Genomic DNA, 26693 nt, shown 5'->3' on the forward strand with positions numbered 1-26693 from the left:
CCTGGAACTCACTTTGTAGACCAGGCTGGCCTTGAACTCAGAAATCCACCTGCCTCTGCCTCCCAAGTGCTGGGATTAAAGGCGTGCGCCACCACGCCTGGCTCATGCATGCTGCTTCTTAAGAAGACACAGCAGGCCCTCCCAGGCCATTGGACGTGTTAACAGGGTGACTCTCCTTTTATGTGAGCATGTCGTATGCTCTGTGTGAGGTGGGACAACTCTCATCTTTAAGTGAGAATGTTCCACACGCCTGTCTGAGGCGGAGTCCCAGGATCTCAGGATTCTTTGCAAGCATTTTAGTTCAGTTTGATGAAGGTGCTCCTCACACCACACATTGATGATCACTGAAATATGGCTTGGAGCTTGACCTGGCAAGTACTCATGACATACTTGTTGAATTAACAAAATAATCTCTAGCTATTTGCTGCAGCTGCTGCTATGATTATGAGACAATCACTCTAGAATAACAGATTCCTTAGGAGTGTACTTCAAATAGACATTTTCAGCCTACAGAATAAGTGAGACCTACCTCTTTCACATGCTAATGATTAATGCTCCTCTAGCTTCTGCTTCTTCCTTTCCTTTTAATGTCTGTCTGTCTACTATCTGTCTGTTCATTTATCATCTCTGTCTCATCTATTATCTATCATCTCTCTCTCTCTCATCTATTATCTATCATCTATCTATCTATCTATCTATCTATCTATCTATCTATCTATCTATCTATCATCTATATATCTATTATCTATCTATCATCTATCTATCTATCTATCTATCTATCTATCTATCTATCTATCTCTCATCTATTATCTCTCTCTATCTCTCATCTATTATTTCTCTTTCACTCTCTCTCTTCTATTACTATCTATCTATCTATCTATCTATCTATCTATCTATCTATCTATCTATCTACCTACCTACCTACCTACCTACCTATCTATCATTTCTCTATTATCTATCACCTATCTGTCTGTCTGTCTGTCTATCTATCTATCATCTATCTATTGTCTATCTATCTACCTATCTGTCTGTCTATCTATCTATCTATCTATCTATCTATCTATCTATCTATCTATCTACCTATCTATCATCTCTCTATTATCTATCTACCTATCTATCTACCTGTCATCTATCTATCTATCTATCTATCTATCTATTTATCTATCTATCATCTGTCTGTCTATCTATCTACCTATCATCTGTGTACCTTGTAGTTATAAAGAATATACAGCTGAGAAGTAAATAGTTTTAATAATGGTGTTATGGAATTGGGGAATTCAGGTACACTTGGCACAATCTGTGTTATTTTTTTAGAAACTACCCATTGAACCATCCACTGGAGCTTAATGGGATTTGATAACTTTTATACTTTCATTGGCAGCATTGGGTTCAGTAAGCCATTGTAACCACAGCATTGATCATGCAGTCATTGAATCTCATCATTCCCATAGCCTAAGATATTATTTAAAGTAATGCAGACCACTCTGGGGAAAATAGTTTTGTTGAATTACAAGCAAGGGAATTTTATGGAGTCTTTTTGCATTGTCAAGGAGTGCTATGTCTCACTGTTGTTAGTGCTATGGTTACTTTTGGGATAACTTGTTTTCATGGTCCTTCTTTTGGTAGCTAGTTCACATTCCCTTGCATGACCCCACACCTACATCTTCCTAGTCCAACCCCAGCATTCTCTTAGCAAACCACTATTCTGGTGATAGTGAAAGAGCAGATCTTGGCTTTAGACTCCATCGTAGAGAACCTGACCTAAGGTTGAACTGAGTTAACTAACAAGCCAACACCTAGTGCTAGTTTCCAGGTTACTCTCCAGCAAGCTGGAACCTAGCACTACTCTCTGTCAAGCCTGCACCTGACACTTCACTCCCTAACAACTACCAATCAGGAAGAAAGGAGAAGATAAGGTTATGGTTTGGCTCTCAGCACCAGGCAATTATTTTAAAGGGCAACTAAATTCCATCATAGCCCCCATCCTGCTCCCAACCAGATGTGTGCCAGGTTAGAAACCCCCTTGTTTGTTGGCTTGCCTCTACAAATGCTTGCTTGAAACTAGGCTCTGGACTTCACTTTCCCTTTCTGCTGCATCAGGCTTGGCAGTGAGCCCAAGCTCAAGCTTGGGGAAAAAAAGACCCCAGTGTGATTGCATCAGAATCAGCTCTTTGGTGGTCTCTTGGGGGTTCGTGAATGGGCATAACAGTTCATGACTGTCTAGATTCAACGGCATGCCAACTGAAGTCCAAAGCTTGTATGTTGGTGTTGCTCTGAAAGTAGCCCAGCAATATCAGGGATGTGCCCTTGGTCCAATGATCCCTCCCTGCATATAGGTGGCAATAGAGGTGCTTATCTCCCAAGAGCCACTACTTGTGAGCTTTGTGTTCTAATGTTATGGATTGAACCTCACACTTTGTGTGCACACTCATAATTTATACATTTGTTCTTTCTACTCTCTCTCCTTGAAATTCCATCTTCCAACAGGTTTTTAGAAATCTTACTTATTGACATAATGCAAATGTTACAACAGCAGAGATGGGGACCTATCCATTGATATGTTCCAACAAACAAAAAGAGTGTTAGGTATCCAGCAAATACTCAGGACATAGTTGTTGAATTAACAAAAGAATCAAATGGGATCAATTCCAATCCCACCTCTAATTAGAAGCTGTCAGAATCACCTCATTAAAATGTCTAGCCTTCTAGATTTTTCTGACTCCATTTTCATGGGTTTATGTTTGCATGTGTGTGGGTACACTTGTATGCGAATGTATGTGCATGTGTGTTCAAATGTGTGCTTGTGCATGTGGAAACCTGAGGTTGATGCTGGGTATCGTTATTTGGCCATTCCTCCAATGAGGCAGGGTGGTAATCAAATCCAGAGAGTGCTGAGAAGGCCAGTCTTGCCAGCCAGCTTGCTCAGGGACTCTTCTGTTTTTACCTTCCAGAAACAGAGACAAATTACAGATAGGTCACGTGCCTACTCAGCGTTTTCATGGGTGCTAAGAATCCACACTTGGCTTTCATGCCTGCCTTGCAAGTGCTCTAAAGGGTTAAATTGTGCTTCGTTTGCTGCTTATAATACTCCACATACCAGTCCCTTGTTAACTGGTTGTGTGTGTTTCCCTCCAAGCTACGCTTTCTTAATACTGAAGCAGTTTATATTAACGAGTTCCCTTTGGGGCTTACCAGTCCCTTTGTACCTAACATTGTTAGGCGGCTAGTCTGCTTACTGCATGTTAATGAAACTGCATTTCTGAGTAAACTGTTTAAAAAAAAAAAAACCTCAGGTACCACTACAACTTCCCAAGACACAAAGATGACATATTATACAAGAAATTACTCTGAAATGACACAAGCCCTTCACTGTTAAACCTTCTCATGTCAGAGACCTTCATGATTTGATTTCAGTCACAATATGACAACAGTTTGCTCAACCTTGAAACTCCACAACATGGCATTTCCTTTCTCAGCGCTTCTTTGGCTTAGGGATAATTACTTTAACTGAACCATCTCTTCCCTAAGGGCTCCTAAGCTTTCTTCTCTAATATGAGGATGTTGACCAGGGCAGTCTCTCAGAGTTTCCAATTCTGTTCTCTGTTCTGCTTTGAAAGTTACTGAAATTCTAGGAAGATAGGTAAACATGAGGTGTTTGAGTCTAGATGCCAACGACTTAGGAACCCCTCCTGAACCTCTCTAAAAGCTTATTTTGCGCATTGAAAACCTAAACACAAAACAAAACAAAGAAAAAAAAACTAGAGGGACAGCTAGTTCTACCAAGAATCAAGTAAACAACATGCAGAGACTCCTTTAAGACAGGTCAACCATCCCTTCAGTCATCAGACATGCAAGCTCATTCCTCGAGGGATATAGCATTCTCTTGCCTAGTCAGCAAGGAAACTTAGTTTGTTACAACATTATGTCTTCTTATCCCTCTTGGGGTCCTTTGTCATCTTCTGACGCGCTCTAATATTTTGAACCCAACAGCCCAGACTCTGCACCCCCTCAGCTGCCCACTTTTGAATCTGTGCCTATTGGAACACAAAGACAGCAATGGCGTCTGCCTGAAGCAATAGAGTGATGCTTTGGCAGAAACTGCTGAGTGCGCGCGTTTGGCTTCCTATTACCACATTAAACAAAAGTATCTCAACCCTAACACTCTCCAGCATTCATTTCTCCAGGGTAAAGAATTTTAAAGCTTAAATTCACCCAGGTTCTGAAGAACACTCAGTCAAGTGGAGAAACGAGTTCAATAAATCCCCGTGACATTTCAGGAAACCGCGCAAAACTACAAAAGACTTAATTAAGACTATGGTTATTTGACTTAATGAAGTCTTAAGACAATATTCACTAATCATAGGCAAGAAAAGAAATCTTTGCCTGGTGCCACATAGACTTCTAAGAGGCTGCTTTCAAAATTACTTTTAGTAGAAGCAGCGTACATTTCTCTGTCTACCGTGGAGTCATTAAGCTGTGCTGGAAGAAGTCAATTGTTTTGATACCATTACAGCTCAATTGCACTGTGCTCGTTAGATAGGATGGGTTTGTCTCTGTTTAGCTCAGATTAGCATCATTTTCCTCCCTTTTGTGCTGGACTTGCTACAAATCTGTACATATCTGGGAAGAGGGAATCTCAACTGAGGAGTTGCTTTATTATATTGAACTCTGTCCAAGTCTGGGGGCATTTTCTTCATTAAAGATTTGTGTATAGCATACAGCCCACTATTGGCTGTGCTAGCCCTGGAGGTGAGGTCTTGGGATGTATAAAAAAAGCAAACTGGGTTAGCCCTGAAGAACATTTCTCTGTGGTTCCACTTTAGTTCCTGCCTTTAAGTTCCGACTGTGCTTGAGTTCCTGTCTTGGGATCTCTTGATAATGGGCTGTTACTTGTAAATAGAAACAAACCCTTCCCTCTCCAAGTTGCCTTTGGTCATGATGCTTTTGATCCCAGCAATAGAAAGAGCAAAGTAGGACAAGTGTGGAGGAAGATTTACTACCAGTTATCTTTCAGTAAACTCTTTAAACCAAAACCAAAACCAAACCAAACCAAACCAACCAACCAAACAAAACCCAACCCTCTAAAAGTTGTGTTCTAGATCTCTAGCACTTTCTTTCAAGGCGTGTTAATAAAAGTACACATACGATTTGATTTTAGTAAGACTTACCACAGCGTTGGAAACACACAGAACACCTTCCTAAGAGGGGAGGTGCCATGTGAGGAGGCTCAGCAGCTGTGCTGGGTATCAAGAGCGAAGCTAGTGGAATAGGTACTTCACAGGGCTAGGTTACCTCCTTCCATAAAAGAGCAGGAGAAGCAGCTTCTTTGTATTGATTCATATTTTGTTCTGTGTATTGATTCATGTTTTCATCCATGCCCTTTGGTGCCTCCTGCCTTCAGATCATTCTCTTTCCCCAAGTTTGAGCAAATATTTACCAAACCTGAATAACTCGCAAAGTGTGACAGCGTAAGAGCGATTCAGTCAAATGGTTAATAAAAGATATTCTTGAAAGATGCATATACTGGTGTTTTCAATTCTGACTTGACATGCCCAGTACCCATCTCCACCTCTTCTCTCACAGGTACCTGCTTCAAGGGTCTTGCATATACTCCTAGACAGGTATGTTGTATAAGTGGCTTGCTTTATTGCATAAGACAGGGTACTTAGCACAACTTAATGATGAATTCACAGAGCATAGAGGATAACAGATCATTTTATATCTGACATCAATATTTTGCTTAGTATTAAAAATTATGCATTGATAAAATCTTGGCGATGGCATTGGATTCAGATATTTTCCTCTGCATCCTTAGCACATTTGGGGCCTAAGAGCACACAAAGGAGCATACTGGGCTGGTATTGCATAGCTCAGTAGTTGACAATTTGCGGCAGCTTAATTGTTTAGATTTCATTTATTCAAAGTCTGTTCATTATGTATAGCTGCATGCTCATTTCCATTTTCTTTTGTACAGGGGCATTTGGTTCCCCTCCACACATGCTCATTAACCTTGATGTTCGTTTATCACATTTTTCACGTTTAGTTCATTATTCACATTTATCAGGCTTTCAGCAACCCAGTGTCACCTTGCTAATTTCTGCCCTTCAGATTTTATTTCCGATGCCCCTTCCTCATAGAAGCCCTACTTCAACCCTGAAGATAGGTACCGCATTTTTCCAGAATGGTCATCACTACCCTGATTTGTATTGATGTCTGCCTGCTTCTGTTTGAGATTGATTGTCTGTCCCTCTCATTAAACTTGCTGCTTCCCTAAGATTAGGGCATTAGTGCTTTATAAAACTTGTACTTGGGGTTCTTGCTATATACCATGTGCTGGGTCTCCTCAGTTCCACAGAATCAATGGTGGTTTCTAAAGTGGAGGTTGAATGGTTGGGCAGAAGAGAAATGGAGTTTTCATTCTTTCCAGCCCAGATTCATGTCCTATTTGCCCCTTAGCAACTGGACAATTTCATCTAACCAACTGAGTTTCATTATTGGCATTTGTTGTATAGGAATTTAAAGAGTTACTTTACAAGACATTGCAAGGATGAGTGCTATCAATCATATTTAGGCATCATAAGATGATCAAAGATACTCCTGTTTCTCTTCAAACCTCAGGTATTTCTGCTGTGATTTTCTGTTTTTGAAGCCACTGTGCCATCTCTGAATTTCCTTTCAATGCCATGCATATATAAAGCAAGTGATAGTGAGAATTTCTGTTATTTAGTTCAGGGCATACTTGCTTACATGCAGACAACTTTGGATGTTGGCAACAACCCCCACAGTACTGGTGGCTTGTAGATGGAAGCAAGTATCAGTGTTGCATGTTTGGAATGCTGAATGTCACCTGAGATATAGCGGGCCTTTCTGTTCTGAGAAGACTTTCCTTGTAGCAAATCAGTAGGTGATTTCATGCAAGGTTTACAGCAGCTTTAATGGAACCAGGGACATCACACGTAAAAGCATTACAAGGAAGAATAAAATTGTAATTGGAACTCAATCAAGCAATTTGTTGAAAGAAATGGCTTGTTTCCATCCTGCCCCCTTTTAACTTGTTAAAATAGAGGACAGGCTCTACACTCTGAGGGCAAGCTCTCCGTTGGACTTGATTCCAGGGAAATCACCACCTATCTTTATCCAGCTCGAGATAGATGGTCTGGCCTCTGCTGAACTTAAATTTCACTTGAGCTTGATGCTGAGGTTGGGATGCCAACAGTTCATCTTTTTTCGGGGGGTCGGGGGAGGACAGGGAATCCATGAAACAGGGGCTTTATTATGCAATGCAGACGTTATCCTGGGGCCTGGATTTGGAAATATTCAGAGGGAAGGCTCTAAGATGAATCTAGCATATTTTGCCTCCTTACTTCTTCTAAGCTTAAGTTTCTTAAATGGTATTAAAAATGAATATATACACATGCCCACTCTGCCTATTGCTCTAGCAAATCATTTAGCATCCTAAGTATCCCTTCTTGGCAACATATAAGTATAAGCTTTAGGGGACATTGACTAAATCCAATTGCAAATTCATTTAGCTGACAAAGTGCCTTCTTACTTAAATTTTGAGTAGTGGAATGCCACAAAGCTTTCAAGTTGAGAGGAGACAAAATTCTAGCCTCCAAGTCTCCAGAACGGAAAAAAAAACCCACATAATTTAAAAATCACTTCTGAAGCAAGAGGAAGGTGTGCTTGGATACCCACTGAGAGAAAAATGAGGATGATACATAGAAACCGTACAAGTGTGCAATTCCTCCCAAAAGCTATCAGTCACTTGTCTTGAAGGAAGTCAAGAAAGTCATATAAAAGGTATTTTCAAGTGTTGGGCATAAGGAAGCAGATGTTACAAGAACATCTAGTTATTGGCTTTTCCTGATTACTTATTGTTGATTCCTTAGGTCCAACTGTGTGGAAGGGCAGATTGTTTATTTACATAATATGACACCAAAGCGCAAATGTACCAACTCTGTAGCTCCAGGAACAGTGGACAAGATTACTATAAGGCAATCTTCTAGTCTCAGCTTTCCTCAGAGCTGTCTGAAGTACCCAACAGAAGCAGGTACATCCTAGAAGCAGCCCTAGTTTCAGGAAACTTGAGAGAATTACCAATTCCCCACCATGGAAACTTAGATAAGGTATCCTCATCTTTGAATCAATAAAACAGCCCACACTCAGCATAGCTGCAACATCCTCTTCTTGCTTTATTGATTTCCAATGTCCTAGTGATGGAGAACACAGGCGTCTAGTTCCTGACTTCCAGGGGCCAATGAACTATCTGTGAGTCAATTCTAATGCTAGGTGTCCTGTGAGTACTTCTTGCTCTACAAATTCTATAGTAAACCTTTCTCAAAGGTGAATGCTAATTCTTGTTCTTGGTTTAGACAACTATTATTAATGAGCTGATCCTGTTTATGTAGAGAGCAGTATTCACTGGAGTGCATACATAGAATAGAATATAATCCATGTGGTTGAAGTCAGTCCTTTCCCTTCCTCCAGTGGTACTCACCCTGTTGCCTCGCTCAGTTTCTCTATGCAGTATGTTTCAGTGACCCCCAGATGCAGGGAGTGACCTCGGCCTTCAGGAATCCATCAGCACTGCAGTAGCTGGGAGATTGAATCCCCAGCACTCAGTAGTGCTGGCCTGTTGAGTTACATTGTTGGGCACTACCCCCTAGAGAACAGTGTACATTTGGGTGAAAATTTATGTTCTAAAGGCCTTTTGTGAAAATTTCCATAAGATTCGGTGGTAAAGAGTAGGATTGACTGACTGGATTATGTATATTTAGGTAATTATGATACAGAGCCTGAAAGTAAGTCATTTATTTGGTTTTGTTTTAGCTGGTTTTGTTTTTAATTAATACAGTATCTCTCTGTATTGACCAGGTTGCCTTGGTCAAATTGCTATATAGCCTGGCCTACTATTGAAGTTAATTCTGTCTCAGCCTTTGAACACTCAGATTATATAGACATGCACCGCAAAGCACTCCAAGGTAAGTGGGTTTTTTTGTTTGTTTGTTTGTTTTGTTTTTCTATTCATTTTTATTTGCTTAGTTTTTGTTGGGAAGCTAAGGCTTAGGTCATGAGAACATAGAGAATGGAAGATGACCTTTGGTTTTCCTTCTGAAGATTTTGTTTGTGTTTGTTTCATCTTTTCCTTCTCACTATTCCCTCTTTATATCTTCTATTCCTTAATATATAATTCCAGCCAGAAGTGATTTTTAAATGTCCTTATTTCACTAATCGAATTATCCAGAGTCAAAATAAAAATTATTGAGCTTCTTATGTTTTAATTCACTTAAAAATTCATACCTGAAATTATTAAAGTGCAAATGACTAGAAAGTATTTTTCATTTAGCTGGAGAGATTGATCCTGTATGAGAGTCAGCACTTTATGCTCTTTGTCTCAAGTGTGAATTTCTTTAGCTAAACTATGCAGCATAATTATCTAATGATCAACTCAATATCCACAGATGACAATTTTATTTGTTGATTCTTTTACATGTTTTGTTAGTGGTAATTTGAATAAGAATGCCCCGCCCAAGATCATATATTTGTATGCTTAATCGACAGGGAATAGCACTATTTTAAAGGATTAGAAGGATTAAGAGGTGTGGTCTTGTTGGAGGAAGTGTGCCACTGGGGGGGAGTGGTCTTTGATAGTTCAAAAGTCCATGCCAGTCCCAGTCTCCCTCTCCCTCCCTCTCTCTCTCTCTCTCTCTCTCTCTCTCTGTATGTACGCATGCCTATGAATCAAGATGTAGCTCTTTACTTCTCTAGCACCATGCATGCCATGCCTGCCACACTCCACACCATGATGACTAAACCTCTAAAACTGTAAGCGAGCCCCCAATTAAATGCTTTTTTTTTTTTTTTTGTTGGTAAGAGTTGTCTTGGTCAAATTGTCTCTTCACACACAGCAATGGAACAGTGACTAAAAATGTTGCTAAGTCATGCAAGTGTGAAGTGTGAGAGCTGAGTGGGTAATGGTGCTCTCTGGTTAGCTATAGTTTGGTTAACAATGCTCTGACACTATTTCTAATAACAGCCAGGTGAAAAGAAAACTTGGAAAAATTTTGAATTGTGCAAACTTAATCATGGTTCAAAATTAGGTCAGGAGTTTATCACACTTACACATCTTCAGGATTCCTTGGAGTTCTTTTAAAACACATGGCAGCAAGACCAATAATAACATATACTGATCCAGAAAATTGTTTCTCAGGTCCTTGCTCAGAAAGAACTTAACACACATACCCTCCCACCCTTTGGTTAGGTCATATTAGGTCACATATTATCACCCTGTTAGTTAAATCTAGATAATTCGTGTGCTTAAATAAATGTTAGCACAGTCTTGTTGGCTATTGGTTAACAATACTCATTTTTAAAAGGACTAGAATATTTGTAAGGAAGTAAAACCCGGGGCTCCCTAATAAGGTTGGCTTTTATTGATAGTGACTATCAGACTCCATCAGCTAAAGCACTCTTTCCCTGGAATCAATAAAAGGAAGGAAGGAATGCAAAATCTTTAACACTAATGTCTAAAAGGTTAGCTCAAAACCAATTTCTAAGGCAAACTTTCAGATCATTTATTTACATAAAAGCCAACAGTAGACGCTTTCATCTGTCTTTCTGAGTATTCTATTATACAGCATGTAAAGAAAGTCAGTATTCAAATTGTACTTTCAAGTTTTAATTAGCTTAAAGTCCAAATCTCTAGTTTGTAACACCTTTAGTGAAGCAACTGAAACCCTAGTTGCTGTGCCTCACCTCCTTTGTTCTGCTTTCCTGAAAGTCTCTGTTCTTCAGCCCAAGCTAATGGCTTCTCTGACATCTTGGAGACCAAACGCCTTTCTATATTTTCTTGGGTCTATTGTTTTCTGTGTGTATGTTTGTATATAATGTCATTTGTGAATACTGACACAGTTTAATGTATTGACATCTCTCACACTGTTGGTAAGTGCTGCACTGTACTGAGAAATGGTTCTGAGCAGCAAAAGTTATCTTCTCGTTGATGCCTAAAGCACACTCTTTCCTAAGCTGGCTTAAGAATTCTGTATGTCTCAGGGAGCTGAAGGTAAGAGGCAGTGGGTTCTTAGAGATCTTATGATTTTGAGATGTGATTAGCTGTGAGCTTTTCTGGCCTGCAGAATTTCTCTGGATTATTAGAACCACATAAAATGTTCTTAAAAATCTGGCCTTTTCTCTCATCCACTAACTCTAATTATAATCCACTTGGCCAGCAACTAACTTCCAAATATGGAGAGCCCTTCGTCATCTTGCTGCACCCCATTTCCAACTTCCTGTCTTTTGAGAGGGTATTGAAGCTAGTGAGGTTGAGAGACCCAATTGCCCTAGTGGCCACCCCCATCCTACATAGCTTGTACCACTTAGCCTAGAGTGTGTTCCAGGGTAAGGCACCTGCTCGCTTTCTGTCTTTATTCATTTGGACTAAGCTGCCCTTGTAGTAAGGATCATAACTCATTTGTTCCAGGAAAACACTTCTTGCCAAAATTTTATCCTATAGTGTATGCTCCATTTTGATTGCAGAATGAATGTTTCAGAGCCACATTGATTAATGACATTTATAAAATACTTGCTCCTGCATTCAATAACTCCACTTTGGAAAATTTTATGAGTATGGGCAATATTACAGACTGAGTTTTGTATTCCTGCAAAATCTACACATTCAAGCCCTAACCCTCAAATGAATAATGTTTGGAGGAGGGCCTTCAAAATGGTGGTTAAGATACATTGAGATCATAGAAGTGACTTCTTATTTTAACATGACTGGTGTCTTTAAAACAGGAGAGGAAACGGCAGCCACACATTCACAGAGAGAGAGAGACAAAGACATATGAGAACAGAGCAAGGCGAAGCCAACTCATACCGAAGAGTTGGATATAGGAGAACCAACTGCACTGAACCCTAGTTCCGGGTTTCTGGACTTTAGATCTGTGAGAAAACAAGTTTTGTTGTTTAAGTCGCCTGGTCTGTGGTATTTACTTTTGGCATTTCAAGCTAGTTAATACAAGTGATGTGGAGGGCATCCATTCTCCTACTGAATTCTTGTTACTAAAACTCTGAATGTGCTTAACTCTTAGCTAAGGCTCTGGCTTTCTGTCTCAGTGGGACAGGAACTCCAAACTTTTACCACAACAATCAATGACCACGCTGCCAACACTTAGGCTTGTCTTTCTCCAAGAGCAAGTCTGAACTGTATCCTTACACTCTTGCGTGTATTCCAGGATCCCAACGTTTCACTCACCAAAAGTTATTGCTCCCCAAATTTCTCTTTCTCACCTTGTTATGCTTCATCACCTTCTTATCCTTTGACAAATGGATCAACTACCAGAGCAGGGTAGAGACATATTCAGTAGAGCTCATCTTTGGGAAGTAATTCTTGAGCCCACATCACATGGGCTAGACCTTTGAACAGAATCTCTCTAGAGCTAATAGATAACAGCCATTTTTGCAGACTCGTGTCCTCTGATTTCAAAGAGAGTACCTACTGGAGAAGGTGAACCACCAGAGCAGAATAGTATCCAAAGAACACAACCCTGTGCCTGAGCACCAGAAAGTGCTGCAAAACCTGAGATCTAGAGATGCTGCCATTATGTCCATTAATCTGTAACTCTCTGCTACTCAGTGAAGCCAGTCTGCGTGTAAAAAGTCACTCTCTTGGAGCGGTAAAGCTGCTGAATAACAGCATCAGGATGAGTGACTGAATTTCCCATCTAAAGCTTTTAAACTCTTTGTTCTGTAAGTGCCAAGGAGAACGATAGAATATACAGTCTGACCAGACATAGTTTTCATCAAAGAGGTGTGAACAGTCACAGGACATAGAGACTGTGACTCAATAAAACCCTCACTTTTATGATTCTCTGCGGAAAGGGAAACTCCTGATCACAGGCTGCTATGAGGACTTTGGAAATTTGCATATACTTTAAATACCAGAAGATTGTTTGAAACATCTAAATAATTGAAGCTTGTACATAAATAAAGGAATAGAGCTAAGTGTTTGGTGGGGGTCACTAATTGAAGACTACTCAGCAGAGGTTAAAGCTCTATTTCTCTATGGAAACTTTTGGACTTGGAGGTTAGACAGGCAGGAGAAGAACAAAATGGAGAACACTGGCTTTGGAGGTAGCCTAAAACAGTGTGCCAGTTACTCAACTACAGTAACCCTCGGTTTTCTCATGTGAAATGAAGGCAAGATATATAGGGTTGCTGTAAAGACAGTGTGAGTGCATGTATGTAATGCCATTGCTGTGCCTAAAGTGTGTCCTTAATGGCACATGTGACTATGCATGGTCTTCAAAGAGGACATTAAATTAAGATAAGGACATTAGGGTGGGCTATAATGGTTATAACTAGTGCTACACTTAAAAGGGGGAAATTGGAGAAAAGACACACACACACACACAACATACACAACACAGACACACAGGCACAGACACACACAGGCACACACAGACAGACACACAGAAAAACAGACACACAGACACATACAGATACATACCACACACACACACACACACACACACACACACACACACATGGGCCTTTGAAGAAACATTTCAGATACAAATCACAGTATACCAGCAGCAGCAAAAGAAGAAGACTAGAACTGAGTCTTTCTTATATGCCTCAGAAACAAGCAAACAAGCAGAGAAACATAAAACAAAGAAACCAAACCCCACAGCGTCACTGCTGTCACCATGATCTTCTCTCGTGAAACGATACTGTGTTGTACTTATGCCATCTCCTTAATGTTCAGTTTCACTACTTATTCTAGTCCAGTGATTATTATTTCCCTGTTAAGTTTCTTACGGCCGTCAGACTTGCCTCCACAGTAACTCCCAGGCTGTACAGTTTTACCCAGTGCTGACTGTTGGCACCAGATTCAGGTTCCTAATTTGCCCCTGGATCTCTCAGAAAAGTCAACTTTGGTACCTGGAAAGTTAACCCCATTTCTCTCCAGCTTGTTTTTTAGGTAAGCTGTTAAGTGAGGACAATTCCGCACCAGTGGGTACAGCAAAATGAGGTATCATCAGGACACATGGGTCCCCGTGGATGCGCAGGAGGATGGGGACTGTAGACCCTCCTTTCTCTTGCTTTTTCCTTATCATTACATGTCTTTAGTATTTATTGTTCTTAGCAAGATTAATCTAAGGCTTTGGAGTTAAAAAAAGAGCTCCTAGTGTGTTTACTTCATGTTGTCAAAGATATCCTTCCTTGTCTATGTCTTTAATCTTCATGAAATATTCAGAGTGGTCCTCATGCCCAGGCTGCTGGTGGAAGCCACAGTCATCTTTGTATTTTAGCCTAAGACAAGCACACGGAGGTACTACATTAATGGAGAGAAAGAACAGAGTACCTGATCATCACGTTCACATGGCCTTTACTCTAGTGGGCTCTGTATCTCTGTAAGTGAGAGATGGCCAGTAGAACAGGGGCACATGGAGAGTTAGTGAGCTTTCTTTTTACTGTTCAGAACATTGACTATTGCATCAAGGTTTTAAAGAATATTGAGAATACTGAGTTGATACAAATATTTCAACAAGTCTTTATGAGAAGTTGTTCCACAGTTGACCATACACGTCTATCCCTTAAATAGAATGACCTGCTGCTGAATCATGGAAATCAATGGACTTTCTGAATCAAGGACAGAACCTAAAAAAATAAAGTCATGCTACTGAGTCTAATTTGACTTCCTTTCCAGAAGCATCCTGCTTTAACACTAATTGCTGAGTTATATATAGGTGTCAACACTCAAGGAGCCTGAACATACTTGGAAAGCCCCACTTCTTCTTTGATTTGTATTTCAAGTGGGATTTTTATTAGTACTATAGTGTTCAACAATTTGCCCTCTAGTATTTGCTAATTAATTCGTATAACTCTTGTCATAATTCTATTGATTGACACAAGCGTTGAACACCATCAATTTGTTATATCTTGACAGCAATACTTTTTCCAGTCAGAGGGCTCAGAAGAGCAGTCAGCTGTGGCTTTGGAATTACAAGTGGCATCGTTATCACGGAGCTTCTTGTTTTTAACCTGATTGCCTAAAGAATGTATGGTTTCCATATGTAATATTTAAAATAGGATGCTGTTTTGTTCAAGTGGCCATTGCATAATAATTTAGAAGTACTATAGCTACAATGTTGCTTATTCTTAATTGTATGTCTCAATTTTGAAGAAAAGAAAAGGTAGCTATGTGACACAGATATCTTAAGAAGGGAGGTATAGTTCAGTATTCTGATAAGGGATTACTGTACTTTCTTAGGTCTTATTTTCACTATAGTTACTATTACCTTAAAACCTGATATTATGACTATTTATTTATTAGTATGTAAATGTATGTGTGTGTGTGTGTTGCTCACATGTTCTTGTGTGAATGTATATGCCATGGTGTGCACACAAGATAGAGCATAGGTTTGTAGAGGCAGCTCTCAACTTCAGCATTCATTCCAGACATCAAACTCAGATGACCAGTCATGTGTGTTAAGTGTCTTTATCACTGAGTCATATTGCTTGGCTTCTCAACATAACTGCTTTCCAATCCTTTGAATACCTATTCGTTTATGTAAGTTATATTGTATTAGCATTTTTTCCTCAATGGATTATTAATTCCTTGCTGGAAGGAGACATTTTACTTGCAACTTTGAATCCTCTTACCCGAGCTTGACAAATACCTCGAAGATATTTGTGAATGCTATGGCTGAAAGGGTAGCATTTCCAAAGGCAATCCCATTTTAGGAAGTGAGAGCAAAGGGGAGGGAAGACACTAAGGTCAGGGTCGGGCATAAGGATTGCTTTGTCCTGGGCATTATCCCTAAAAGGAGCCATATGACTATAGTGAAGAGCAATGAGTGCCTGTACTCTACTTAATCCTTGGGTCCATTTTCTGTCCCAGGGCAGAAGTGGAAAGGTACACTCTATAGTTTTCAGGGCAAGGAGGAGAGCCATGGGATCTCAGAAGACACTGCTGTCTGTAAATGTGACAGTGGAGAGACAGTCAGACTTGATCTATATCAACTCTATATCTCAGTACAATTCTAAGGAGGTTTTACTTAGATTTACTAAGCTTTCTAAGTTTAGAAATTCCCTATTGGCCTGTGAATAAAGTCGGTGACACCTGTCACCATGTATTGACTTGCTAATTAAAATAATCATTCATTTATTTTAAAAAAGTTTTACTTTAGGAACATTTAATATAGAATTACAAAAAGATCATGAGGCCAAGGCGCCTGCCTATAGAGAATATAGAACAGGGAAGAGAATAGAGATTATATTTTGTGGATTTCAAAAATTTGTCTACACTTGGCCCTGGCTCCTGAATGGAAGCTTCAACATGTGTCGTGCATTGTGTGTGATTCAATTTGATTTTAATTAAAAGGAGGCTCACTCTTCATCTACTGCAGAAACATGGCCCCAATGGACTCACTGTATAATTAGTGCCTTATCCAGGTCCCTAGAGTACCACACAGTGACAAATATCTGTAATTCATCTTCTTCTAAGCAATGTAATCTGTGTCCAGTCACCAACGATTTGATGACAGTTCTAGAAAACCCATATAAAAAACAAATGTGAAGTGTGCACAACAATGGCAATGAAAATAAATATCAGTTCAAGGAGGAGATGATAAATGGGACCTTTTGGACCACATGGCTTGTCAGGGTGTCAGCTATTTCAGGAGCTGAGATGATGCAGTTGCTATATTCCCATCTGTTCAATATATAATTATTTTAACCATTATGCATGTTGTTTATAACCCATTATCTTGCAATAACAGCCTGCACAGTTCACTGCATAATTTAAAAATATAACAACTTCCTCTGCCAATATTTGATTTGCAACTGCAGACCTGCTGACTTTAACTGTATCTTTGCCATGCACTCTGGAGAAACCAATTTTTATTTTCTAAGGGTTTATCTTAAAACATGTACCTGGATTTTCTTTTGCATAACCTAGTTTTCTCTGGCTCTGGTTCACACCAAGGCTTCCCTTCTGAGATAGAATAAATCTGTTCTTGTATAAGCAGATCCATGAAATGCATGTGGTCACAAATCTGAGTCATTCATATGTGCAAAGTGGACAGAAATAGAGTACTTGTCTAATTAATGTGGATGATGTGATCAATAAAACCCAGAAGTCAGATTATTCTCTCTCTAAATATGAAAATTACTTGGATCATATTAACCAAATAATTGCCTTTGCCATATAGAAGCTTATGATTATAGTATTTAATCAATACATTATTTATACATGAAGGTGAATAGATGGTTGCCAAGTTGGGCTGAATTAATATTTCACTCCAGTTAGTCTGATTGTATTTAAAGAAACATGCACTTATTTAGCCACTATTCTACACCTACTGTACTCAGAAAGAGAGCTGCTATTGGGTAAGAAAAATGAATACACCAACATTGTGTGTGTGTGTGTGTGTGTGTGTGTGTGTGTGTGTGAAGGTAGAGGGCTTATGTGCTTACACACATGCAGAGACCAGAGCAGAATTTCAGGTGTCATTCTCTAGCCATTTCAGTTTTATAGCCTTGAGATGGGGTTTCTCACTAAGCGAGATGCTTTGCCTTCTGGCTATGATGATTGGCCAACATGTTCCCCAGACCCTCCTGTTTCCGTCTGCCCAACCCAGTTCTGATTTCAGAGATGCATAAACATACCTAATGTTTTTGTATGGGTGCTGGAGAGTTGAACTCAGGTTCCAGGTAGTTTTTTGAACAATCTAGCTTTCTTGTTCCTGTGTGGTGTTGTGCTTCCTCTTACAGCAGAGACACTCAGTCAAATTACAGATCAAATTTATTTTCAACTCCTATAGTTGACAGAGGCCCAGAGATTACTGAGAAGAGAGTTAGTATTATCACTCAGTAACAGGAGTATAGCCTGAGACAGTCAGGCAAACACAAGCTTTCTTCTCTTCTGGGGCTCTTTGTCTGAATCATTCATCATCCAACAGAAATGAAAGTAGGACAGGCTTGCAGAAAAGGTGCTCTGGGCCACCGAGCACTAACCTTGAATATGACAAGTTCTATTGCCAAGAAACACACTGCATCGAACACACAACAACATTTCCATTATAAAATACTGTAAAGTCAGAGGTCAAGGTTTGTAGAGTGTTATGGAAGAGGGTCAAAAGTTGGTAATAGCCATGGGAAACAATGGAAGTCTACAAAGAAACAGTGTTTTCCAGACACAGCAAGGAAATGGCACATAAAAACTCACAATTATTGTGAGAATATTTATGAGACATGCACAAATTCAAGCTTCAAAGCTCCCATCCCCGAATGGAGAAGAATTGGACACAAAGTTCCACACAAGCCATGGCCCTATTGGCAATTAATAGTTGATGGGAGAGGGATAGACAGTTGTTTGTTTGTGTTAGTGTGTGTGTGTGTGTGTGTGTGTGTGTGTGTGTGTCTGAGAATTTTGCTATTGGCAGGTCAACCTGCTCAAATTGATGCCCACATATCCAAGGGTATATGGGCAGCACACACTGCAATTGGTAGGCTTTATAAACAACGTTGGATGTATAGGGAGAGGAAGGGTTGATCTGGAAGAAGTTGGGGGAGAGGGAATGGATATGACCAAAATATAGTGAAATTCTCAAAGAATAAATGATGTAAATGTTTATACGGTACTTTTGGAGAATGGTGTAAAGGCTACGTCTCTCTGCCTATCTTTCTCTGTCTCTCTGTCTGTCTCTGTCTCTGTCTCTCCCTCTGTGTGTGTAGGTGTTACTTGAAAAGCTTTCTGGAGAGGTGATCTATGCAGTGAACTGGTAAGGTAAGTATTGTGACCTCAGAAGAGGGATTGGCAACAGGACCATTCCCAGCAGAGGGGATCAGAGGAGCAGGAGTCCAGGAAAACCCTGGGGAACAGGAATTAGACCTCACCCTGTGAGTCTGGGGGAAAGAAATGAGGTGAAGATTTGGTTAGTGAGTGTTTGCACATTGAAGCTGTTCACATGTGCTAGACTCAATCAGGTGGAGGTAAACTGACTTTGACGGCAGTGGCTATTGAGCTTGGGCTTGCTGGGAGTAGTCACAATGATGGATGATGACTCTGGTAATGGACAAGCTAAGTAGATCTATCAAGAAAGGTCTAGGGGCAGGCTTAGAGACTGCTGGAGACCATGGATTTTCCTTGGGGACCAAACTGCAATCGTAAATGGTTATGTTAGGAGCAACTTTTTTGAGTTTTTTAAAACTTATCTCACCTCCTAGTTTGCTTAGGTAGGCTTATCATGGAGATGCTATGAAAGAAGCTAAGGTACAGATGAAAGAATAATTAGGATGACCAGAAATCAGGTCTAGATTATTTTAGGAGAGAGGGGAATCCAAAAGCAGGCGAGAAAAATGGGATATTAATCTAGTGAATGGGAAACTGAGGGAGCTCTGGGAAGAGATAATGGCTTGGTGGGTAAAGTGGTTTTGTACAGCCATGATCTCCCAAGTTTGGATTTCTAGAATCTACGGGGAAATGTGTGAATGGTTCACCTGAGTTCTCAGTGCTGGGAGAGGAGGAGTAAGATCATTGACTATCCTTAGCAGGAAATTTGGTGGAATCTTCAAGTTTCTGGTTGAATGATATCCTGTCTCCAATAAATAAAGGTGGGGAGTGATTGAGGAAAGTATCAATAGACTGATACTACAGATGTGCATACCCACAGTAACACATATACACACCACAGAGAGAGAGAGAGATATGTCACACACACTAACACACACATGCATACATATATAACATATATACACCACACACACACACATACCACATACACACATCCACCACACACACACACACACATCCACCATACACACACACACACACACATACACATAAGATCACATGTGTTTGAGGAGGTGAGCAAGAAGCCAGGAAGGCTGCAAGAGGCAGGACTATTTAGTAGAACAAAGATGTATCTAGTTGTGTTAGGCAGCTTCAAATATGAAACCCATGGTCCATGTTTTCTATAAACCCCTCCCAATGAACTTGTCAGACTCTTCAACCCTCTTCTGACTTGTCCTTTCCATGTTTCTGATGGGTGTTTATCTGTCTGACCATTGATCAAATACTTCAGAGATAACTACTTAGGCACAAGTTCACTCTGAAACTCAGTCCACATGCAAGCACTAATAAGAGGGTGGCCTTTAGCTGTTGGCTCACGCTCTTATGTAAAGACAAGTCTTGACACTCTTATGAACAGACTAGTCTCCTTTCATTCTTTCACTGTGAGGACACAGCTAGGGAAACCCTCAGAATGCATCAGTTACCAATGCCACTGACATTCCAGACTCCAGCACTATTAGGAATACACATCTACTCTTTAAAAGTATCCACTCTCAGGTATTTTGTTATAGCACCACACATTAAAACAGCTATGTAAAAAAAGATGCATATATGAGATAAAAAATGGAAACTGTGAAAATTATTTTTTCTCTGTCTAGATTTCTTATTAAGAAAAAGACTAAAAAAATATATAGTCTTCCTTTGATGGCCTGTCTCCTTAACATAAGTGAGTTTGAGAGAAATGGTTAGAGTCAGCAATGATGAAGGACAAACAAGATGCTGATTGATGCTGATGCTGAGAGAGCAGGCGACCACGTTTGCCAGTAGGCACAGAATGAACTGTGAAAGGAACTGCTTCACAAAAGGGCACATCTGACTTTGCAGACCAGACCCAGTGCTATCGGAATAATCTGTGGGGCAGCTTGTCCTGATAAGCAAAATCAAAGTCAAGTGACATGAAACATTCCTCGGTGGATATAGTAGGATAAAAGTATGACAGAGTTTATCTTTCTCCAGAGACTTCCATGTTTTGTTTTCTCTGTCTGCATGTGTGTGTGTGTGTGTGTGTGTGTGTGTGCTGTACATGCATGTATGTATAGTTTACACTTGTCTGTGTGTGTTGTATTGTGCGTTTGTGTGTGCCCTTGTGTGTGAAAGCTCAAAGTTTACTCTGGGTATCATCTTTGACTACTTTCCGTTTTATTGGTGGAGGCAAGATCTGTCACTGATCCCAGGGATTACCAGTTCTGCCTAGTCTATCTCTTCCTCTGTGAATGACTATTATGGATGCCTCCCAAGTGCTGGAATTCCAAGTGGTTACCATGCCTACCCAGCTTCTACAAGGGCTGTGTGCAATGTCACTTTTATCCTCATTCATTTGGAGAAAGTTCTTCATCCACTCAGCCATCTCCTAAGCTCTTACTATTTCTAACAGTCCAACTTAAAACCAGTTCTCATATAATACAGGAAAAAAAAAAACCAACGTAAATGTCCAGGTTACAAGTCAATATTGAGGAATCTATAGGTGACTTGGTTAAAAAATACTCTGAGTTTGAAAAACTTGAAGTTAAATATTAAGTATATATACTTAAGCTATAAATTTTATTCCATCAAAATCAAATTTCCATAGCAAAAGAGTGACAGAAAGTTGCCCATATTTTATACAATTCTCAGGTGACACCCCATATACATATTATATGCCTATAAGTATTGCTATATATATTGATACATACATACATACATACATATAATATCTGAAAATAATTTTTATTCTTATGCAGTGAATCTACTTTAAAGCAGATCAATTAAGAATCTTGTTCTATAATTTAAATTGAATTAACTTAGAAGAAATTATTAAGAGTTTAGTAGAATTTAATTTTCTGGGTTCATCTCAGCACACAACTTTTAATTGGCTATCATGTTCAAGGTTAGATGCACGGAGGACACAAAGATAAAGTGATTTTTGTCCTTGTTCCAGGGGAAGGCTGTACAGTGCGTGAGTGGTGTGTGTTAAGTGCTGACCCTGAGAGCTGCAGTGACTATGAACCTCAGGAGGGAGCCATCTTGAAACACAAGGCAGGCAGGCTTTCTAGAGGAAATGAGTGAGAATTACCCGAGGGACAACCAAGAAACAGGCTTTCTAGTCTGAGAGGAGTGTGACAAAAGTGGGTGTCATTAGGCAGATTTTAGTCAGTAAGAGAAATCCATTTGTCTCCACTATATGAAGAACAGCATGGTGGACTCAGGCAGCCATAGGTAGGTGGATATGTAGATGGTAGAATACCTATTATGAATTTATGCACATCTGGTGTATGTGTGTGTGTGTGTGGTGTTTCACGTTAAAAAGGCTGTAAATCGAGATGCAAAGCCTATTTAGATACCTTGTTACTGTTCCAAGAGACAGACATTGAGGGTAACGGGAGAGGAAGATGCTGCTCTATAGCTAGGGTAGAACTGAGACTGCCCCAATACGTCCATATATTTTATGGAGATCATGGATTGATGGTTCAAATCAGCTTTCATCCAGAGCCTGAGACTTTGAAAACAGTTTAAAACCCACCAGTTTCTTGGGCTGAACCTTGTTAGTGCTCTTCCTAGCACTTGTGACTGGTGATCATCTTCCTGGAAGCCTGGATATATTTACTTCCACTATGACTGCACTGGGGCTTTGTCTACTGCCAACTTGCATACTACCTAGCTTGTGGTATTTGGTTACCCTGGAAACATGGAGACTCTTGAGTGATTGGCAATTGCTTAGTGCTTTTTTTTTACTTTCCTGAGTAATCACCAGTGTGGTTATCATGGGGAGTCCTCCATATCTTCAACTCATCTTATATGAACGTCTATAACAAATACCGAGCTTTCTGGCACTTCTGATTTCTCACCGCAATGTCTTACCTGTATTTATATAAACGAGTGCCATGCCACCCTAGATTCCAACAGTAATGAAGATGGCACCACAGGCCAGGACTCAGTGCTTACAGTAGGGTGGGCAATGTCCTGGGTGATTGACAGCTGCTTTACTGATGTACATTTAATAGAACCTTCCATTTTATGACAGTTATCCTTTATGAAGCAACAACTACATAACAGGTTTGGCTGGGCTTTTTCACACAATAAGTGCGTGTTCCACATAAATATGTGGAATGCTTTTATCCCCACGTTAGAGAAGAAAGTAAGAAACCTTAAGCCAAATGACCAAATTTACAAAGAAAGCCAACTCCAGCTAACCTCAGATTTCTGTTCACCATTCCAGAACTACATAGGTTGATAGATTTATAAGCCCCTGCCACTCCTTGTATCAGAGTCACCAATGCTGGCTAACATGTCTGGTCCATGCTTTGCCTCCATTTCCGCAGATTTTATGTTTTTCCAGTTCCTTGTATCCTTCATCTATCACTTGATTTACTCAAGTACTTGTTTTGTGCAAAAGCCAATGAATTGAGATAGGAAAAACATGCAGCTTGGAGGAAGACATGAAAATAAATATGACAGCATAATTATTACTGGAAGAAAGGTGTAGGGTCGGGATCAGAAGACAGGAGCTGCTGCCTGCATGAGACATGAGTCATGATCCTGACAAATATGACAATCCAACCAGAGGCCAGGGAATTGAGCATGGTGTAGGGAGACATCACAGGTTCAACAAGGGCTGGTGACACTGTGGGAGATGAGAGAGATGCCACGGGGCTTCAGAAACAAGGTCACCAAAGCGTCTGTAAACCCCACTGAATGATCCAGCCTTTATGCTGTGAGACAGGATAGCTTCAGATGAAGCCTGGTAATTCTCAGCCAGATAGAATTCATATTAGTTGATGGTCGAAACTGTAGCTTCTGCTTTGGTGAGAGTGTTATATCCCTTGTGACAACATGTTAATAATGTGTGGGGTGGGGGCTGGGAATATAATTCATTGGCAGAACACTTGTCTAGCATTAGTGAGACCCTCTATTTGATACCCCAAATCATAGATGTATTACTGTCTTGGTTAGCTTTTAATTGCCAACTTGACACAATCAAGAATAATGTGTGTGTGTGTGTGGGGGGGGAGAGTCTTAATTGAGAGATTGCCCAGACCTGACTGGTGGGTGGTGAAGTCTGTGAGGAATTATCTTCATTGTTGGTTGATATGGGAGGGCAAGGCCTACTGTAGGTGATGTTACCCCTGGCAGGTGGTCCTGAGTTATACAATAAAACTGGTTAAGAATAATATGAAGCCTGGGACAGGAAGGCAGACTACTGTAGATTATGCTGGACCTGTGGGCAGGGCTGCTCAATTTATAAAATAAATGGATAAATAAATAAAAGTTTTCTTCAAAAATTATTTGACCTTAGCTTACTGTAATTATATATATATATTGAGGTTTATTTTGCTTACATGTATATCTTTGTATCCTGTGCATGAAATACTCTCAGAGGCCAGCAGGAGGTGTCAGATAGCCTGGAACTGGAGTTCAGATGGTTGTTTGCCACCATATGGATGCTGGGAATCCAATCTGGATCCTCTGGAAGAACACCCAGTGCTCTTCACTGATGCTCATCTTTCTGACTCTGTTAGTTTATCGTTTTACCTTGTAAATGTTTAATTTTGCACCTTTGCTTGATAAACATTTATTAAACACAGCTGTACAGCTGTAAACTACTTTCTTCATAAAAAAAAAAAAAAGAAGAAGAAGAAAGAGAATGAGTTAGAAAGAGCAAGCCAGTAAGCTGTGTCCCTCAGTGGTTTCTGCTTCAGTTCCTGCCTCCTGTTTCCTGTTTCATTTTCTGCCCCGAATTTGCTCAGCGATAGACTTTTATTTGGAAAGATAACTGAAATAAAACTGTTCCACCCTTAAGTTGGTTTTGTTCAGTGTTTTATCACAGCAACAGAAGAGCGAACCGACTCAATTATTTTACAAGAGGGAGTTCTAACAACTTTCGTTGAGTGGAAAATGATCATCTCCTAGTATACATTTGTTTAGCAAATCTCCAGCCGGCTGACTCTGTAATGTACAGCATTACGTTCCAAACGGCCATGACCTCTGCTCCTTTTCCTGTCAGCCCCGGAGCCGGACAGTAGTTAGTTTAAGATGCTCATTTGAGAGCATGTGAGTTTCCCACTCGGAATGCTGCACACGTGTCAGGGATTACTGGGTTTGCAGCCACCTCTTCTTACCCATGAGCTTTATCTCCTGTGATGAGGTTGGTCTTCACCCCATAAATCTAGGGTGCTGACTCATCAATATTCACCACTCTGTGTGTGGAAATCCCTCGGCCATTGAAAACGACTCTAGGAAAAGACCTTGGAAGTTTTAGAACTGAGGCCTTTTTTTCATATTTTATAATGAAAATTGACATTTTCAAAATTTGACAATGTTCTCAGCCAAAGAAATATTCTTAATATACATATATATATATATTTTTTCATTATTAGGATCAGTTGATCACAGAATTCTCTTCCTGCTGGTTTTCCAACAGCCTGGGGCATCAGTCTGGGTTCCCTTCCCTACCACCATGCCATTTTCCCCTGACAAAGGTAGCATGCATCTCAGTGATTCAGGAGCCAAAGTCGGAATGGGAAGGATTCTGACAGACATTTCTGATTCTCCCTGGATGGCCTTCCTTTCACTCCCAACCGTGGATCCTGAGAGCTGGCAGTTTGTTTTTCATAGTACAAAAATAGAAAATATGTTCTTGTTTTCCATGTGATTCCTTCTCTTGGACTCATTATTTCTTTAAACATACCTAAATGTTCACCTTCATAGACAGCTGAAGTAGATGCCAAAAGGTGTTTGGATTGCTCTGGGTTTTTGATCTCTGGCTTGCTTAGGGAGTCTGCCTCTCCTCTCACTGCTTTGAGATAAAAGAGAACCAGGTGTTTCCTTGTTAAAGATCAAGACAATCAGGATGGCAATTCAGGACAAGGCTTTGATCACCGCAGGGAGAAGAGGTGGCCACGTGACAGTTTTCTATTAGCCACAGTATGTCAATTTTTATGTAGCTGTCAGAGAGGGCATTTCATTTCATGCCTATTTGTGATTTCTTTGTTGTTTTGCCAGTTTCAAATCCCTGGCACCATCCTCAGTGAACTGAATGAGGTTATTACAAGTGTGTGTTCTCACGTTAAGGAAAGCCAATATTTCAAGTGCTTACTGGGCCCCCTCACTATGCTTCACACGCAGTCATTTTACTCAATTTCTGTACAATAACGCTGAGAACATAGACAGTTTATTCCCATTTAACAGATGAAAGTTCCAGACCCAGGAAGGTTAAGTATCCAGCCCTTGTTAGATTGCTCATAAGCATTAGCAGAGCTGAGGTTTATATCTAAGCAGCCAGTGGGGACGGAATAGGGAAGAAAAGCTGAACCTAGATGAAAACTCTTCCTCCATCTTAAAAAGTGCAGGGTTTGCATCTGAAAATGCATATCTTGCTCAGTACTGAAAGCTCTCCTCCCTTGGTGGTTGGAGTCTTATTTCTTACCTACACCCTCTCTCTGGTCCTTACCTTTGTGAATTAGAGTTGGCCTATGAGGGGAAGCAGATGGAACAGCGGGAGAGGTACCTTATGGGTGCTGAGGAGACGAGCCGAGATCTAGCCCCAAACTGGTAGCTTCCCTCAGGAGACAGCCAGCCTTCTCCCTTTGTAATGTGCCCCATTATATGCTTCTCAATTAGAGGTTTGCCTCATTCTGACTTTCTCCAGAATGTGTGGGGAAGAAACTACTCCTCGTGGGAGAATAAACTTCTGCATCCCACGGAGAACATTTTGGAGCCTGTCACGGGATAGTGTGCACACTCAGTCAGATTTTTGGCCCTCAAGATTCTTTCTTCTTCTTCTTCTTCTTCTTCTTCTTCTTCTTCTTCTTCTTCTTCTTCTTCTTCTTCTTCTTCTTCTTCTTCTTCTTCTTCT

The 26693-nt window shown here is 40.2% G+C and overlaps 1 protein-coding gene across 1 annotated transcript in view; it reads right to left on the minus strand.

Moving 5' to 3' along the window:
* The window catches only part of Grik1 (glutamate ionotropic receptor kainate type subunit 1), a 386955-nt gene that overhangs the window by 73758 nt on the left and 286504 nt on the right, over positions 1 to 26693 (minus strand). The gene's annotated exons all lie outside the window — the stretch shown is intronic.

This window comes from Mus caroli, chromosome 16, assembly GCF_900094665.2.
Source record: "Mus caroli chromosome 16, CAROLI_EIJ_v1.1, whole genome shotgun sequence".
In the NCBI taxonomy this organism is placed as follows: Eukaryota; Metazoa; Chordata; class Mammalia; order Rodentia; family Muridae; genus Mus; species Mus caroli.